Source organism: Taudactylus pleione, unplaced genomic scaffold, assembly GCF_031769625.1.
Source record: "Taudactylus pleione unplaced genomic scaffold, aTauple2 ptg000710l, whole genome shotgun sequence".
NCBI classification, from domain to species: Eukaryota; Metazoa; Chordata; class Amphibia; order Anura; family Myobatrachidae; genus Taudactylus; species Taudactylus pleione.
Window position 1 is genome coordinate 2,944,606 of NW_028285112.1, and position 20,330 is coordinate 2,964,935.

Sequence of the window (20,330 nt, forward strand, 5' to 3'; positions counted from 1 at the left end):
AAGTCACACTTGTAGCTGCATGTAAAAATGTTCTTTTAGATGCAGCACTGGAGCCAAGTAAAGTTAGTTTTCAGGTTTTGTACTTGCTGACAATGTAGATTTAGCAAAGACTTTTTCTCATTATTGGTTATAGTGTAGAAAAGTCATGAAACGGTTAAGATATCTATTTCAGTAGGCCCTCTTTGACTCTGAGGCTGCCTTCCAAAGAAAGGAGTTGATTGCACAGTAAAGAACCCATTAGATAGCACTACATACACTTTTATGTAGAGCTATAGAAAAATAATCTGCAAAACATATTCATATGACATGCACAGGAATTTTAATGTTTACATTTCAGTGACCAATAATTTTTTTTTATTGGTTCAAACAAAAATAGATATCCGTGTGGCTGTTTTTTTAAAAGAAAAATAAACAATTATGTGTGCAAATGCATTTCATGTCACTGTGTCCAAAGTGCTGAAGTTTATCTGGTCAGGTCCAATCTCATTCTTTTTTGAGTATCTCCTCCAGAGTCTTGTACAGCTGCAAAAAGGCACTGACGGTATTAAAGGGAAAGTATGCCTTTTTGAAGATGACACAAAAGATAGGCAACAGGGTAGACACAAATAGTACAAATGATTGATGACCTAGGTAGACTAGAGGAATGACCAAAAACATGGCAACTACAGTGCAATGCTAAAAAATGCAAAATCATACACTTGGGTCTCAAAATCCCAAAGGCTGAATATAGTATCAAGGGTACTATAATAAAAGCTACAGAGGAGGAAAGGGATTTAGGAGTAAATGTTTGAGATTACCTGAAAGCATGGAAGCAATGTAGTAAAGCAATGAGAAAGGCAAGTCAGATGTTCGGTTGCATAGGGAGAGGAATATGTAGCAGGAAGAAAGAAGTAATAATGCCCCTGTATAGATCAATGGTACGGTCCCATCTAGAATACTGTGTTCAGTTCTGGAGACCATATCGCCACAAGGATATAAATATATTAGAGACTATACAAAGAAGGGCAACTATAATGGTTAATGGTCTACATAATAAAACTTACCAGGAAAGACTAAAAGATCTTAATATGTTTAGTTTGGAGCAGACAAGAGAAAAAGAGGACATGATAGAAACTTTCAAATATATTAAGGTTTTAACAATGTACAGGAGGGAGACATTCTTCAAAAGAAGAGAAGTAGAAATTGCACTGAAACTGGAAGGAGGCAGGTTCAAAGGAAATTTGAAGAAAAATTACTTCACAGAAAGGGTAGTGGATAAAGGGAATAACCTCCCATCAGAGCTGGTAGATGCTAAGACAGTAGAGCAATTTAAACATACTTGGGATAGGCACAAGAACATCCTTACAAATGACTAAGTATCATATAGGTTTGAGGTTACCAAAAGGTTAAAAAAGGGCAGACAAGATGAGCAAAGTAGTTCTTATATATTTCTATGTTTCTATGACATATTGATACACTTGATTTTTTTGTGGGCTAGAGCAGGATTACATTGGATAGATTGCTGGGCACTGTAAGATAGTTTATATCTTCTATTTTATGTTAAGAAGAAGAGGCTGTAACCTTAGTAGTTTTTACTGCCTTACTGCTCACCTTGATTGCTAGTTCCATCTGCCAGTCCATTATCTTATTCTTTTTTGACCCAATATGGCAATAATTTCATATCCAACTTATAAATCATTACATGGTCATCACAATAGAATTTGACTGTTTTAGTAAGAGGGCATACTCGTACTTGTTAGTTCATATAAAAATGTCTAACAAATGTTTCAAGTCACGCAACTTTAGGTTTCATGGTATTGCTGTATAATTTCAGGCAGATTATTTAAATTCATATCAAGGTTCTTCTTTCTTCCTTTTAACAGATAAAGATGGATGGTTTGAAGCCCAAGTTTAGGCAAAACTTAATCATCCCAAGATTTTTGCCATCACCTCGCTCATTATGCCAGTTCAACATTAACTTTTTTGATTCTTCTTCCGCTGTTCTATAAGATGTTTGGTGATGACACTAAAGTTTATAAATAATTGGAAAATGCATCATATACAGTATTTCAAGTCTCTTTAAACCTGTAAAACACAATAAAGTAACTTATGATCCTATTAAACCAGAATATATAGATAAAATATCCTAGATGGGAGGTACTGTATTTTAAAGATAATGCATTATGCACATTTATTTCATTGAATAGCTGACTTCTCCGTGCCTGTGTAGTTGTAAATGTATAAAATCATTTGCTCAGACATCTAAGCAATCATGCTACTGTATTTAATCATGCTACAATCAATTCTTGTAAAAGACTTACTAGAAATCCCACCTTGCAACAAATAGGCTCACCTTGATGTTCCCTTGGAGCATATTAGCTGTATTACTTTATGGCTTTAACTTTTGCTGTGTACTGGCACAGCAGAACTTCATATATCTTTATCTATTACATTGACTTGGATTTTCTTCTAGTGTGTTGATACATAATGGATGGGAAAATACAAAAAGTTCCCCTAGCACAATGCTGTAAACCGGTCAAACCAGGTTGTGTAGAGTCATATTGGAGGGAAGCTTCTGATAAGTTAGCTCCCAATTTAAAAATAAATTAATGTATAATGCAATATAGGGACTATTATTGATTAGAGTTAGTACCACTGTTAGTAGAAGAACCGTAAATGGCAAGAGGCTTGTAATATATTTGCAAATGTGTGTAATAAAGACTTTTATTAACAAATAGTGTGAAATAATCTCAACACACCCAAATTAGAATTGCAAATATATTGGGACACATAGGCACTAGACCAGTTGAAAGTAACACTGAAGAGGACCCACTATTTTCATGGTTGACGATATACCTGCCAAATAACACAAATAGTGCATTGATTGTGCACATGTGATAACCATCGTTAATATGAAACATTGGAAACAATTTTTAAAAAATTGTTCATGTATTCCATTTTTTTTTGTTCTTTTGCAAAACAAAATATAATTTCTACTTGAGTTCTTGTTTGTTGAGTACATATAGTTTTAAATAGTTACTGTATCTTGAATTTTATAATAAGAAACAGTATCAGTGTCCACACACTAGTTCAAAGATGTAGCAAACAAACAAGATACTGCATTACTATAAAAAGTTAAAAAATGAGCATTCTGAATCTGCATTTTTCACAAACACTTGCATGTTATGAATGTTAAAATGACCTTGTCTGTGACCTTTGATCTGTATTATCCCAGAGACTGTGTAGGATATTCACAGACCATAGTTCCAGTGATGTGGCTCCACATTCCTCCAGCTCCTCTTTTGCACTATCCTCATCACAGACATAATGGGCCCAATGTAGGGTGAGAGTTTAGAAAATGTAAGAGTTTAGCAGTATACTCTCACATTGGTTGAGTTTTATCTTTAAAATGGGAAAACATCTGGATGAAAGTTTAAATCGTGAGAGTTTATGGGTCTAAAAACATGCGAGTTTGCATGTTCTCGGACTCTATTACATTGGGTGAGTTTAAAGTGTGAGTGTTTACTGCAAAATTCTCACATTTTCTAAACTCTCACCCTATTATATTTAGCTCATTGAGTCCTTTCAGCAGATTTCCAATATCTGTCACAGTGCCACAACCACAATTACAAATACGTGTAGGTAGTTTTTTCATTACCAGAGGATTTTTATGGCTATATTTTCAGCAGCTTGTGAAACCAGACCCTAATATATATTATTTTTTGTATTTAAAATGTAAGATTTCAGGAAGGCAGTTTGTATCATGTTGTTTTTTGAAAATGGTAGTTTGGGGTAAATTTTTCCAGTGGTTTTGCTTTTAATTAGTCTGGCATGTTGCTAACTCCACCAAAATGTCTTATTTCACTTCCTTACCTATTGGATGAACTTTTACTGGTCAGAGCCGGATTTAGACCTCACAGGGCCCTAGGCAAGATACTGGTTTGGGGCCCCCCTCCAATAAACAGTCCTGTGCATATATTAGAGTAGGTTTCGCTGGAGCAAGGTACACACATCTTATATATATATATATATATATATATATATATATATACAGTCCAAAATATCCACACTCCAATGCATATAGAGATAATGGTGGTGTGCTCAATTTATAGACAAAAAAATTCCAAAATGCATAGAGAAAAAATATAATCGGCACTCACAAGGCAAAGAGGCATAAATGTTTCAAAAAAAGGTTTAATTTACCATTAGAATGACAAAGGGTATATAGTCAGTTGACATTTCGATCCCATTTAGGGATCTTCCATCTGGACATAGCAGCAGTTCCAAGTGGCTAGACAGCCAAGTGCAAAGTGAACACCATCACCACTAGCAAAACTATATACCCGCACTGATTAACTCAGAGCACCTCCCCTGGGCACAAGACATGCTGGAACACCATAATCAAATATACTAGGTGAAAAACACCCCAGCGCTGGCAATAAACATCTATAAGGGCTCAAAACCTAAGTAACGATGCACCTACCTAGGCTGATGCAGCGCAATATGAAATGCGCAAGTCAGACAGCCACAAACATCCATAATAACTGTATAGTGTGGAAACCGGACGTGGCATGTGTTCCACCTCCGTGGAACGCACGTCCAAAACCGGAAGTCCAATGATCACATGTCCGGCTGTCATAGTCGCAAAAAGCATACTAAAACACCATGATCAAATATACTAGGTGGAAACCACCCCAGCACTAAACAATAAACATCTGTGAGGGCTCAAACAAAAATCAAAATGTACCTACTTATGCGGATGCAGCGCAATACAAAAATGCACTAGTCACACAGCCAGAAACTCCCATATTGGCTTTATAATGCGGAAACGGAAGAGGCATGCGCTCCACCCAAAGTGGAACGCACACCCAAAACCAGAAGTCCATTGATCACATGTTCAGCTTGCATAGCTGCAAAAAGCCATCTAGTGGAAAAAGATAAAAATGACATGTGTATTGCACAAAATGAAGACATCCTAAATAATAATTAATCAGTGTGTTAAGACAGATCGGCTAATACAACAACCACCACATACGTGATACACTATTAATAACTAAAAACCAACAAATAGAAAAAAATGAAAAAAGATGCAAAAAATAAAATAAATAAAGAACGAAAAAAATTAAACAATGAAAAAATTTATGAAAAAAGTGTTGGGTCATTTCAAAAATCATCGCAAATAAAGTAATTTCACAAAGATGTTGTAAGGATTAGACTCGGTGCCAGTGTGTCCAATTGGAAGATCCACCTCGCTTTTGACATGACGTCACATTGGTCCCGGAAAATCATCGAGAAGCATTGGGCGGTTATCTCGACAGATCCAGATTTGGAAGTACTTGGTAAAAAATCACCTGTATGTGCCTACAGACGTGGTCCAAATTTATGAGACCTCTTAATGCAACCGACGCTGAAACCTGAACCTAATAAAACAATGTGGCTCCCCAAACGTAAGGTTGGATGTTCCCAGTGTGCTGACTGCACGACATGCAGATCACTTTTGACTGGTCACACCTTTTCCCATCCACACAGTGGAAATAGAATTAGGATTAAACATAGGCCACATTGTGTGATGGACTTTGTGGTGTATATCCTGATATGCCCATGCGGCTACACTATGTGGGGATGACCAAAAGCTATTTTCGCAAACGGATGGCCAACCATCGATCTGCGATCCGAGTGGCACTTGAGTTGAAGACATCCAATAAACCAGTGGCAGTTCATTTTCTTGAACAGGAACATTCTGTTGCGAGCCTTAAATGTATGATTATTGACCATTTACCAGAACTCACCAGGGGAGGGGATCGAGAACTATCTTTACGTAAATGCGAAGCGAGGTGGGTCTTCAAATTGGACACACTGGCACAGAGGAGACTTAATGAGTCTATTCCTTACAACATCTTTTTTAAATGACTTTATTTGCGATGATTTTTGATATGACCCAACACATTTTTTATTTATTTATTCTTTGTTTCATTTTTTTCATCCTTTATTTATTTAATTTTTTGCATCTTTTTTTAATTTTTTCTATTTGTTGGTTTTGAGTTATTAATAGTGTTCCACTTATGTGGTTTGTTGTTGTATTAGCCGATCTGTCTTAACATACTGATTGATTATTCTAATATTCATTATACAGCCAATATGGGAGTTTGTGGCTGTGTGACTAGCGCATTTTTGTATGCATCTGCCTAAGTAGATACACTTTGATTTTTGTTGAGCGGCTATGAAAGCCGGACATGTAATCATTGGACTTTCGGTTTTGGATGTGCATTCCACGGAGGTGGAACGCATGCCACTTCTAGTTTCCACACTATACTGTTATTATGGATGTTCATATGCACTGCATCCGCCTAGGTAGGTGCATCTGTACTTAGATTTTGAGCCCTTATAGATGTTTATTGCCAGCGCTGGGGTGTTTTTCACCTAGTATTTGATTATGGTGTCCCAGCATGCCTTGCGCACTTACCTTTTATTAGGAGTGTGCACCGGCCACTTTTTGTGTTTTGTGTTTTGGTCTTGGATCTGGATCTTTCTTCGTGTTTTGGATCTGGATTGGTTTTGCCAAAACCATCCTTCCGTGTTTTGGGTTCTGGGTTTTGTGTTTGGGATCTGTATTTTTTTGAAAAAAAGCATAAAGCAGCTAAAATCACAGAATTTGTGGGGTTTTATGCTCCTATTCAATTATTAACCTCAATAACCTTCATTTCCACTCATTTCCAGTATATTCTGAACACCTCACACCTCACAATACTGTTTTTATGGCCAAAAGGTTGCACCGAGGTAGCTGGATGACTATGCTAAGCGACACGAGTGGGCAGCACAAACACATGGCCCATCTAGGAGTGACACTGCAGTGGCAGACAGGATGGCAATTTGAAAAACTAGGCCCCAAACAGTACATACTGCAAAGAAAAAAAAGAGGTGCAAGATGGAATTGTCCTTGGGCCCTCCCACCCACCCTTATGGTTGTATAAATAGGACATGCACACTTTAACAAACCAATCATTTCAGCGCCAGGGTCTGCCACATGACTGTGGCTGAAATTATTGGTTCGTTTGGGCCCCCACAAAACAAGCTGGCAATTGATGTGTCCCTGCACAAACTGGCTCTACGGAGGCAAGATGTTGTCCTCATCCTCCTCATCCACCGATTCCTTGGATAAAACAGGAAAAAGGGATTTAGGTGTCCCTGGACTGCTTACAGTCTTACCCAAAGTTTCTGAACTTGACAGTAACTTTTTATGAATGCGCTGCAGGTGACGTATAAGGGAGGATGTTCCTAGGTGGTTAACGTCCCTACCCCTACTTATTTCACCTTTACATATGGTACATATGGCAAGACAGTTGTTGTCTGGATTTGGATAGAAATATTGCAAGACCAAAGAGGTGGAATGTTTGGTCTTCTGCCCAGGCATGACTGTGATGGGCTTTTTCATCCCATGGACAACAACTGTCTCCCCCGGAGCCTGATTTAAACAAACCACATCACCATCAGAATCCTCCTTGCCAACTTCCTCCTCAGTGCCAGCTACACCAGTATCCTCATCCTGTTGTACTTCAACAGTGACATCTTGGCAGACGACGTTGATGGCATGTTATCGTCTATGTCATGACTAGTGGCAGCAGCTTCAGCACTAGGAGGAAGTGGTTCTTGATCTTTCCCTATTTTATTTTTATCAGAGAAAGTTTGGTCCTCCATTTATGTTATATTGATTTGATATATACATGCGGCTAAGGCGCACACAAACACAGAAAATATTTTTTTATTTTTGATGGAGAGTAGTGCACTTTGTGGGTTACACCACCCTTTAAGAATTGAGCCAGCCAGCTCTTTACTTATGGGACACAGGCGCACGCTTGGCGCTGCTCCTTTGTTGATACACGTGCAGCCACAGTGCACACAATTCACAAACACAGAAAAAATATTTTTTTATTTTGTTTGGAGTGTACTTTGGGGGTTACAGCACCCTTTAACGGTCAAGCCAGCCGGCCCTTTACTTACGACACAGGCGCACGCTTGGCACTACTTTTGTTGATGCACGTGCGGCTACTGCGCACACAATTCACAAACACAGAAAATATTTTTTAATTTTGTTTGGACTGTACTTTGGGGGTTACAGCACCCTTTACCAGTCAAGCCAGCCGGCCCTTTACTTATGACACAGGCGCACGCTTGGCACTACTTTGTTGATGCACGTGCGGCTACTGCGCACACAATTCACAAACACAGAAAATATTTTTTTATTTGGTTTGGAGTGTACTTTGGGGGTTACAGCACCCTTTAACGGTCAAGCCAGCCGTCCCTTTACTTATGACACAGGCACACATTTGCCACTACTTTGTTGATGCACGTGCGGCTACTGCGCACACAATTCACAAACACAGAAAATATTTTTTTATTTGGTTTGGAGTGTACTTTGGGGGCTACAGCACCCTTTAACGGTCAAGCCAGCCGGCCCTTTACTTATGACACAGGCGCACGCTTGGCACTCCTTTGTTGATGCACGTGCGGCTACTGCGCACACAATTCACAAACACAGAAAATATTTTTTTATTTGGTTTGGAGTGTACTTTGGGGGTTACAGCACCCTTTAATGGACAAGCCAGCTGGCCCTTTACTTATGGGACACAGGTGCACGCTTGGCGCTGCTCCTTTGTTGATGCATGTGCAGCCACAGTGTACACAATTCACAAACTCAGAAAATATATATTTTTTTTGTTTGGAGTGTACTTTGGGGGTTACGGCACCCTTTAACAGACAAGCCAGTCAGCCCTTTACTAATGGGACACAGGCGCACGCTTGACGCTGCTCCTTTGTTGATGAACGTGCAGCCACAGTGCACACAATTCACAAACACAGAAAAAATATTTTTTTTAGCACTTGGGGGGAGCACCCCTGACAGACAGAGCACCCCCTGGACAACACTACAGCACCCCTTTAGGACTGGGACACTGCACAGGACTTTGGAGTGGACACAGCCCCTATGGACAACTGACTGCAGAACACAATCCAGCCAGCCCCTATGGACTTTGAAGTAGTGGACACAGCTCCTATGGACAACAGCAGCACAGCGCAGCACAGCACAGCACAACACTACACTGCACTACACTACACTACACAGCCCAGCCAGCCCTAACTCCCACCCTCCCTCTTCACTGTCCACAGCCGAGTGAGAAAATGGCGCCGATGCCAGTACCTTATATAGGATCCAAAACCCGCGAGACTCGGAAGGCGGGATGATGACGTTTTGCCTCGATTTCAGATCTGAGTCAGGCGGGAAAAGTCGAGCCTGACTCGGATCGGCCTCGGATCGGGGGGGTTCGGGGGGAGTTCGGATTTCAGAATTCCGAACCCGCTCACCCCTACCTTTTATATATACATGAATAATCAATGCATAGGGGTACAGAGTACCAGAAAAATACAAACAATAGAACAAAATATTTATTTTCCACTTTGCAGCTCAACTCCAACTGAAACAATTCAAAGGTCTTTTATATGTAAGTGAATAATAAATGCACAGGGGTACAGTGCATCAGAACAGTACAAACAATAGAACATTATATTTCTTTTTCACTTTGCAGCATTAACTCACACTGCGTCAATTCAAAGGGCTTTTATTTGTAAGTGAATAATAAATGCACAGAGGTACAGTGAGCCAGAACAGTACAAACAATAGAACAATATATTTTTAAATTAGCAGCTCAACTCACACTGCAGCAATTCAAAGGTTTTTTTTAATATTATGTACGTTATTAATAAACGTACATGGGTACAGTGCACCAGAAAAGAACAAACAATAGAACAAATATTTTTAAATTTGCAGCTCAACACACAGGGGTACAGACCACACTGGTTTTGCAAACTTGTGCAAATCTAAAATATTCATTTTTTTTTTACAAAAAAACTTTTACACTTATATTACATTTTCTGTAGTGCTGCTTGTGAATGCACAGACATATTAGATGGATACAGCATAGTCATTTTAACCAGCAGAGTACAGCGCAGCACACAGCAGCATGCCTTGTATACAATATACACAGTACAGCCACTTGTTATGATTCTGAACACAGCACAGCCAATTAACCAGCAGAGTACAATACTAAAAAAAAAGTGTAGAAATACTGTAAGCTGAGTTACTGGACATAGGGATAGAGATGAAACAGGAGGACAGGGAACCCTGCTTGCAACAGCTGACATTCTAAAAGGGAGGGGGTAGAAGTGCTGGTAAAGGTAAGAATCAGCAGGTTTCTTATATAACCGAAAGTTGAATCAATCGTGGTGTGCATTCCTGGTGAAAATTAAAGTACAGTATACTGTATATTAGGGGTGAGCGGGTTCGGATTTCTGAAATCCGAACCCCCCCGAGCCCCCCCGATCCGAGTCCGATCCGAGTCAGGCTCGACTTTTCCCGCCTGACTCGGATTCTGAAATCGAGGCAAAACGTCATCTTCCCGCCTTCCGAGTCTCGCGGGTTTTGGATCCTATATAAGGTACCCACGTCGGCGCCATTTTCTCACTCGGCTGTGGACAGTGAAGAGGGAGGGTGGGAGTTAGGGCTGTGTAGTGTAGTGTAGTGTAGTGCTGCTGTTGTCCACTACTTCAAAGTCCATAGGGGCTGGCTGTGTTGTGCTGTGCTGCTGTTGTTAATAGGGGCTGTATCCACTACTTCAAAGTCCATAGGGGCTGGCTGGACTGTGTTGTGCAGTCAGTTCTCCATAGGGGCTGTGACCACTCCAAAGTCCTGTGCAGTGTCCCAGTCCTAAAGAGGTGCTGTAGTGTTGTCCAGGGGGTGCTCTGTCCATCAGGGGTGCTCCCCCCAAGTGCTAAAAATATAATATATTTTCTGTGTTTGTGAATTGTGTGCGCAGTAGCCGCACGTGCATCAACAAAGTAGTGCCAAGCGTGCGCCTGTGTCATAAGTAAAGGGCCGGCTGGCTTGACCGTTAAAGGGTGCTGTAACCCCCGAAAGTACACTCCAGTCCAAACCAAAAAAAAATTATTTTCTGTGTTTGTGAATTGTGTGCGCAGTAGCCGCACGTGCATCTACAAAGTAGTGCCAAGTGTGCGCCTGTGTCATAAGTAAAGGGCCGGCTGGCTTGACCGTTAAGGGTGCTGTAACCCCCGAAAGTACACTCCAGTCCAAACCAAAAAAAAAATTATTTTCTGTGTTTGTGAATTGTGTGCGCAGTAGCCGCACGTGCATCAACAAAGTAGTGCCAAGCGTGCGCCTGTGTCATAAGTAAAGGGCCGGCTGGCTTGACCGTTAAGGGTGCTGTAACCCCCGAAAGTACACTCCAGTCCAAACCCAAAAAAAAATTATTTTCTGTGTTTGTGAATTGTGTGCGCAGTAGCCGCACGTGCATCAACACAGTAGTGCCAAGCGTGCGCCTGTGTCATAAGTAAAGGGCCGGCTGGCTTGACCGTTAAGGGTGCTGTAACCCCCGAAAGTACACTCCAGTCCAAACCAAAAAAAAAATTATTTTCTGTGTTTGTGAATTGTGTGCGCAGTAGCCGCACGTGCATCAACAAAGTAGTGCCAAGCGTGCGCCTGTGTCATAAGTAAAGGGCCGGCTGGCTTTACCATTAAAGGGTGCTGTAACCCCCGAAAGTACACTCCAGTCCAAACCAAAAAAAAATTATTTTCTGTGTTTGTGAATTGTGTGTGCAGTAGCCGCACGTGCATCAACAAAGTAGTGCCAAGCGTGCGCCTGTGTCATAAGTAAAGGGCCGGCTGGCTTGACCGTTAAGGGTGCTGTAACCCCCGAAAGTACACTCCAGTCCAAACCAAAAAAAAAATTATTTTCTGTGTTTGTGAATTGTGTGCGCAGTAGCCGCACGTGCATCAACAAAGTAGTGCCAAGCGTGCGCCTGTGTCATAAGTAAAGGGCCGGCTGGCTTGACCGTTAAGGGTGCTGTAACCCCCGAAAGTACACTCCAGTCCAAACCAAAAAAAAATTATTTTCTGTGTTTGTGAATTGTGTGCGCAGTAGCCGCATGTGCATCAACAAAGTAGTGCCAAGCGTGCGCCTGTGTCATAAGTAAAGGGCCGGCTGGCTTGACCGTTAAGGGTGCTGTAACCCCCGAAAGTACACTCCAGTCCAAACCAAAAAAAAAATTATTTTCTGTGTTTGTGAATTGTGTGCGCAGTAGCCGCACGTGCATCAACAAAGTAGTGCCAAGCGTGCGCCTGTGTCATAAGTAAAGGGCCGGCTGGCTTGACCGTTAAGGGTGCTGTAACCCCCGAAAGTACACTCCAGTCCAAACCAAAAAAAAATTATTTTCTGTGTTTGTGAATTGTGTGCGCAGTAGCCGCACGTGCATCAACAAAGTAGTGACAAGCGTGCGCCTGTGTCATAAGTAAAGGGCCGGCTGGCTTGACCGTTAAGGGTGCTGTAACCCCCGAAAGTACACTCCAGTCCAAACCAAAAAAAAAATTATTTTCTGTGTTTGTGAATTGTGTGCGCAGTAGCCGCACGTGCATCAACAAAGTAGTGCCAAGCGTGCGCCTGTGTCATAAGTAAAGGGCCAGCTGGCTTGACCGTTAAAGGGTGCTGTAACCCCCAAAGTACACTCCAGTCCAAACCAAAAAAAAAATTATTTTCTGTGTTTGTGAATTGTGTGCGCAGTAGCCGCACGTGCATCAACAAAGTAGTGCCAAGCGTGCGCCAGTGTCATAAGTAAAGGGCCGACTGGCTTGACCGTTAAAGGGTGCTGTAACCCACAAAGTACACTCCAGTCCAAACCCAAAAAAAAATTATTTTCTGTGTTTAGCCGCACGTATATATATCAAATCGATATAACATAAATGGAGGACCAAACTTTCTCCGATAAAAATAAAATAGAGAAAGATCAAGAACCACTTCCTCCTAGTGCTGAAGCTGCTGCCACTAGTCATGACATAGACGATAACATGCCATCAACGTTGTCTGCCAAGGCCGATGCCCAATGTCATAGTAGAGGGCACATACAATCCCAAATGGCAAAGTTCAGGAAAATGACCTTGAAAAAGACATTTAAATCAGCTGAAGAGAAACGTAAACTTGCCAATATGCCATTTACGACACGGAGTGGCAAGGAACGGCTAAGGTCGATCCCTAGTATGTTCATGACTAGTGGTTCAGCTTCACATGACGATGGAAGCCCTCCTCCCACTAAAAAAATCAAAAGAGTTAAGCTGGCAAAAGCACAGCGAAGAACTGTGCTTTCTAAGAAGATATCACAAATCCCCAAGGAGAGTCCAAGTGTGGTGGTGGTTGCGATGCCTGACCTTCCCAGCACTGGACGGGAAGAGGTGGCTCTTTCCACCATTTGCACGCCCCCTGCAAGTGCTGAAAGGAGCACCCACAGTCCACTTGCTGATATGCAAATTGAAGATGTCACTGTTGAAGTACAACAGGATGAGGATACTGGTGTAGCTGGCGCTGAGGAGGAAGTTGGCGAGGAGGATTCTGATGGTGATGTGGTTTGTTTAAATCAGGCTCCGGGGGAGACAGTTGTTGTCCGTGGGATGAAAAAGCCCATCACGGTCATGCCTGGGCAGAAGACCAAACATTCCACCTCTTTGGTCTGGCAATATTTCTATCCAAATCCGGACAACAACTGTCTTGCCATATGTACCATATGTAAAGGTGAAATAAGTAGGGGTAGGGACGTCAACCACCTAGGAACATCCTCCCTTATACGGCACCTGCAGCGCGTTCATAAAAAGTTACTGTCAAGTTCAGAAACTTTGGCTAAGACCGTAAGCAGTCCAGGGACACCTAAATCCCGTTGTCCTGTTGTATCCAAGCGCCTGCAAACCACACCGTCAACTCCCTCCTCGTCAATTTCCTCCTTAGTTAGGATCGGAAGTAGTCCTGCAGGCCATGTCACTGGCATGACTGACTCTCCTATCCGGGATTCCTCTGGAGGATGCTGCATTGCTACGCCTACTGCTGCCGCTGCTGCTGTTGCTGCTGCTGGGAGTCGTTCATCATCCCAGAGAGGAAGTAGGAACACCACTACTTTTACTAAACAATTGACCCTCCAACAGTCCTTAGCGAGGAGGATGAAGTACGACAGCAGTCATCCTGAAGCAAAACGTATAACTGAGGCCTTGACTGCTATGTTGGTGTTAGACGTGCGTCCGGTATCCGCCATTAGTGCAGTGGGATTTAGACAATTGATGGAGGTAGTGTGTCCCCGGTTCCAAATCCCGTCTAGATTCCACTTCACTAGGCAGGCGATACCGAGACTGTACAGAAACGTCAGAAAAAGTGTCCTCAGTGTCCTGAAAAATGCCGTTGTACACAATGTCCACTTAACCACGGACATGTGGACAAGTGGAACAGGGCAGACTAAGGACTATATGACTGTGACAGCCCACTGGGTAGATGTATCACCTTACGCAGCAACAGCAGCAGCGTCACCAGTAGCAGCATCTCAGAAATGCCAGCTCGTTACAAGGCAGGCTACGCTGTGTATCACCGGTTTCAGTAAGAGGCACACCGCCGACAACCTCTTAGAGAAACTGAGGGAAATCATCGCCCAGTGGCTTACCCCACTTAGACTCTCCTGGGGATTTGTGATATCTGACAACGCCACCAATATTGTGCGGGCATTACATCTGGGCAAATTCCAGCACGTCCCATGTTTTGCTCACACAATAAACTTGGTGGTGCAGAATTTTCTGAAAAGCGACAGGGGCGTGCAGGAGACGCTTTGGGTGGCCCGAAAAATTTCTGGCCACTTTCGCCATTCAGCGACTGCGTGCCGAAGACTGGAGCGCCAGCAAACACTCTTGAACCTGCCCCGCCATCACCTGAAGCAAGAGGTTGTGACGCGGTGGAACTCAACCCTCTATATGCTTCAGAGGATGGAGGAGCAGCAAAAGGCCATACAAGCCTATACATCCACCTATGACATAGGCAAAGGAGGGGGTATGCACCTGACTCAAGCGCAGTGGAGAATGATTTCCGTGTTGTGCAAGGTTCTCCAGCCCTTCGAACTTGCCACACGTGAACTCAGTTCAGACACTGCCAGCTTGAGTCAGGTCATTCCCCTCATCAGGCTTTTGCAGAAGCAGCTGGAGAAAGTGAAGGAGGAGCTAAGACGGAGCGATTCCGCTCGGCATGTGGGACTTGTGGATGAAGCCCTTCATTCGCTTTGCCAGGATTCCAGGGTGGTCAATCTGTTGAAATCAGACCACTACGTTTTGGCCACCGTGCTCGATCCTAGGTTTAAAGCCTATGTGGTGTCTCTCTTTCCGGCCGACACAAGCCTGCAGAGGTGCAAAGACCTGCTGGTGAACACACTGTCAGCTGAAGCGGAACGTGACACGTCAACGGCTCCTTCTTCATTTTCTCCTGCAACTGGGGCTGCCAGGAAAAAACTTAGGTATCCTAAGCAACCCGCTGGCGGTGATGCAGGGCAGGCAGGACCAAGTTTGGACATCTGGTCCGGACTGAAGGACCTGGCAACAATTTCTGACATGTCTACTGTCACTGCATATGATACTGTCACCATTGACAGAATGGTGGAGGATTACATCGGTGACAGCATCCAAGTAGGCATGGCAGACAGTCCATACCTGTACTGGCAGGAAAAAGAGGCAATTTGGAGGCCCCTGTACAAACTGGCTCTATTTTACCTGAGTTGCCCCCCCTCCAGTGTGTACTCCGAAAGAGTGTTTAGTGCAGCCGGGAACCTTGTCAGCGAAAGGCATAGGAGGTTGCTTCCACAGAATGTGGAGAAGATGATGTTCATCAAAATGAATTATCAGCTCTTCCAGGGAGACCAGCCTCCAGAAGGTACAGAGGGACCTGTGGTGGTGGATTCAAGTGGGGACGAGTTAATACTTTGTGAGGATGAGGATGTACACACTGAAGAGGGTGAGGAATCGGTGGATGAGGAGGATGACATCTTGCCTCCGTAGAGCCAGTTTGTGCAGGGACAGATTAATTGCCAGCTTGTTTTGTGGGGGCCCAAACGAACCAATCATTTCAGCCACAGTCGTGTGGCAGACCCTGGCGCTGAAATGATTGGTTTGTTAAAGTGTGCATGTCCTGTTTATACAACATAAGGGTGGGTGGGAGGGCCCAAGGACAATTCCATCTTGCACCTCTTTTTTTTCTTTGCATTATGTACAGTTTGGGGCCTAGTTTTTCAAACTGCCATCCTGTCTGCCACTGCAGTTTCACGCCTAGATGGGTCACGTGTTTGTGCCGCCCACTCGTGTCGCTTAGCATAGTCATCCAGCTACCTCGGTGCAACCTTTTGGACATAAAAACAGTATTGTGAGGTGTGAGGTATTCAGAATAGACTGGAAATGAGTGGAAATTAAGGTTATTGAGGTTAATAATAGCATAGGAGCAGAAAAACCTACAAATTCTGTGATTTTAGCTGTTTTTATGCTTTTTTTCAAAAAAATACAGATCCAAAACACAAAACCCAGAACCCAAAACACGGAAGGGTGGTTTTGGCAAAACCAATCCAGATCCAAAACACGAAGAAAGATCCAGATCCAAAACCAAAACACAAAACACGAAAAGTGGCCGGTGCACACCCCTACTGTATATGCTATGTCCACCTGTAAAATGTACTTGTCATGTATCAAGCCTTTTGGAGCTCCTGTCCCTGCATATGTTTTTTTAATACATTACTGCAAATGTCAAAGTCTTGTTGCCACAAATAGCGGCAATAAGAAATTACAATTATTGGGCCTAAAACCTGATAATTGATTGTTATGCCCCAAGCGTAAAATGTTCTACAGAGTACTGTAGAAGTACCATACAGTATTTATTATTTTCACAGAACATTGAGAAAGGCCTGACCAGGGCATCAGGTGGAGGTGACCGAGCAGGCTGAAAAAGAGGCCAAAAGGGATGAAGCCTGTGAGGGCGAGGAGAAGGAGCAGACCCAAGAGGCTGATGAGGACCAGGATGAGGTGGAGGAGGATGTGGATGAACTGTAACACTGTATTGATGTAGTTATGTACAGTACCACAACATTGCTGTCTTCAGTATTATTTTACTGTATAGTGTATGTTTGAAACAGTAGCCCATTAAAGGTTTAATGTGCAGTACTGAATGTTATTATGGAGACACTAAATTTCCACCAACATCCAAATAGTGTGGATACTGTTTTCTAGTGTATACAGTACAGTTCTTTGTATGGATCCTCCTTGTATAAGTTCTCTGCACCCTCATACTGAACATTTCTTACCTTATTTCTGTCCACACTCTACTACTGCCTCCTCTCATGTTCATCCCCAAGACTTCTGCCTCTCAGCCCCTTTCCTCCGGAACTCACTCCCATGGCAAGTCAGACTCTTCTCCCCTCTTGCCAGTTTCATACCTTATTTTTGTGTTTCACAGTTTGGCCACATAAGGAAGGGCCTAAGAATGTGGCCTAGCAGAAGCATAGGAGGATGATGATGGTAATGATTAATACTGTACCAAATACCATAATACTGTACAATAGATGTGTCTTAACTTTTATTTATACTGTATGTACAGTGCTACATATACTGCTAGCCATTATAAGTCTAATGTAATTTATATGCTCTTATGGATACACTAAATTCCCACCAAACTAGCCATCTCAACACTACAGGATAGCACTGTACTGTATTGTGTGTTTATTGTACTTTTGTGTATACAATATATTTCTGGTTTTTTTTATTTATTTATTACAGCAAGTATTAAATAAAGCCCATTAAATGCCGAATGTACAGTATACAATTTGATGTTATCGACATACTACTGTATAGTACTTTACGAATGTTCAGTATTACATACAGTATTTTCCTTTGATTTGTTCAATTAGGCTAATCAATGATAGCCTTGTCATTGATGAGAAATGGGTGTTGTCAGATGAGATAAAGGAGGGGGCTTCAGGTTATGCAGTGGTGAGAGAGAGTTATAGGGAAATAATTTACAGTAGGGGTGAGCGGGTTCGGATTTCTGAAATCCGAACCCCCCCGAGCCCCCCCGATCCAAGTCCGATCCGAGTCAGGCTCGACTTTTCCCGCCTGACTCGGATCTGAAATCGAGGCAAAACGTCATCATCCCGCCTTCCGAGTCTCGCGGGTTTTGGATCCTATATAAGGTACCCGCGTCTGCGCCATTTTCTCACTCGGCTGTGGACAGTGAAGAGGGAGGGTGGGAGTTAGGGCTGTGTAGTGTAGTGTAGTGTAGTGCTGCTGTTGTCCACTACTTCAAAGTCCATAGGGGCTGGCTGTGTTGTGCTGTGCTGCTGTTGTTAATAGGGGCTGTGTCCACTACTTCAAAGTCCATAGGGGCTGGCTGGACTGTGTTGTGCAGTCAGTTCTCCATAGGGGCTGTGTCCACTCCAAAGTCCTGTGCAGTGTCCCAGTCCTAAAGGGGTGCTGTAGTGTTGTCCAGGGGGTGCTCTGTCCATCAGGGGTGCTCCCCCCAAGTGCTAAAAAAATAATATATTTTCTGTGTTTGTGAATTGTGTGCGCAGTAGCCGCACGTGCATCAACAAAGTAGTGCCAAGCATGCGCCTGTGTCATAAGTAAAGGGCCGGCTGGCTTGACCGTTAAGGGTGCTGTAACCCCCGAAAGTACACTCCAGTCCAAACCCAAAAAAAATTATTTTCTATGTTTGTGAATTGTGTGCGCAGTAGCCGCACGTGCATCAACAAAGTAGTACCAAGCGTGCGCCTGTGTCATAAGTAAAGGGCCGGCTGGCTTGACCGTTAAGGGTGCTGTAACCCCCGAAAGTACACTCCAGTCCAAACCAAAAAAATATATATTTTCTGTGTTTGTGAATTGTGTGCGCAGTAGCCGCACGTGCATCAACAAAGTAGTGCCAAGCGTGCGCCTGTGTCATAAGTAAAGGGCCGGCTGGCTTGACCGTTAAAGGGTGCTGTAACCCTCAAAGTACACTCCAGTCCAAACCAAAAAAAAAATTATTTTCTGTGTTTGTGAATTGTGTGCGCAGTAGTCGCACGTGCATCAACAAAGTAGTGCCAAGCGTGCGCCTGGGTCATAAGTAAAGGGCCGGCTGGCTTAACCGTTAAAGGGTGCTGTAACCCCCGAAAGTACACTCCAGTCCAAACCCAAAAAAAATAATTTTCTGTGTTTGTGAATTGTGTGCGCAGTAGCCGCACGTGCATCAACAAAGTAGTGCCAAGCGTGCGCCTGTGTCATAAGTAAAGGGCCGGCTGGCTTGACCGTTAAAGGGTGCTGTAACCCCCGAAAGTACACACCAGACAAAAAAAAAAAATAATTTTCTGTGTTTGTGAATTGTGTGCGCAGTAGCCGCACGTGCATCAACAAAGTAGTGCCAAGCGTGCGCCTGGGTCATAAGTAAAGGGCCGGCTGGCTTAACCGTTAAAGGGTGCTGTAACCCCCGAAAGTACACTCCAGTCCAAACCAAAAAAAAATAATTTTCTGTGTTTGTGAATTGTGTGCGCAGTAGCCGCACGTGCATCAACAAAGTAGTGCCAAGCGTGCGCCTGTGTCATAAGTAAAGGGCCAGCTGGCTTGACCATTAAAGGGTGCTGTAACCCCCGAAAGTACACACCAGACCAAAAAAAAATTATTTTCTGTGTTTGTGAATTGTGTGCGCAGTAGTCGCACGTGCATCAACAAAGTAGTGCAAGCGTGCGCCTGTGTCATAAGTAAAGGGCCGGCTGGCTTGACCGTTAAGGGTGCTGTAACCCCCAAAAGTACACTCCAGTCCAAACAAAAAAAATAATTATTTTCTGTGTTTGTGAATTGTGTGCGCAGTAGCCGCACGTGCATCAACAAAGTAGTGCCAAGCGTGCGCCTGTGTCATAAGTAAAGGGCCGGCTGGCTTGACCATTAAAGGGTGCTGTAACCCCCAAAGTACACTCCAGTCCAAACCAAAAAAAAAATTATTTTCTGTGTTTGTGAATTGTGTGCGCATTAGCCGCACGTGCATCAACAAAGTAGTGCCAAGCGTGCGCCTGGGTCATAAGTAAAGGGCCGGCTGGCTTGACCGTTAAAGGGTGCTGTAACCCCCGAAAGTACACTCCAGTCCAAACCAAAAAAAAATAATTTTCTGTGTTTGTGAATTGTGTGCGCAGTAGCAGCACGTGCATCAACAAAGTAGTGCCAAGCGTGCGCCTGTGTCATAAGTAAAGGGCCGGCTGGCTTGACCGTTAAGGGTACTGTAACCCCCGAAAGTACACTCCAGTCCAAACCAAAAAAAAAATTATTTTCTGTGTTTGTGAATTGTGTGCGCAGTAGCCGCACGTGCATCAACAAAGTAGTGCCAAGCGTGCGCCTGTGTCATAAGTAAAGGGCCGGCTGGCTTGACCGTTAAAGGGTGCTGTAACCCCCAAAGTACACTCCAGTCCAAACCAAAAAAATATATATATTCTGT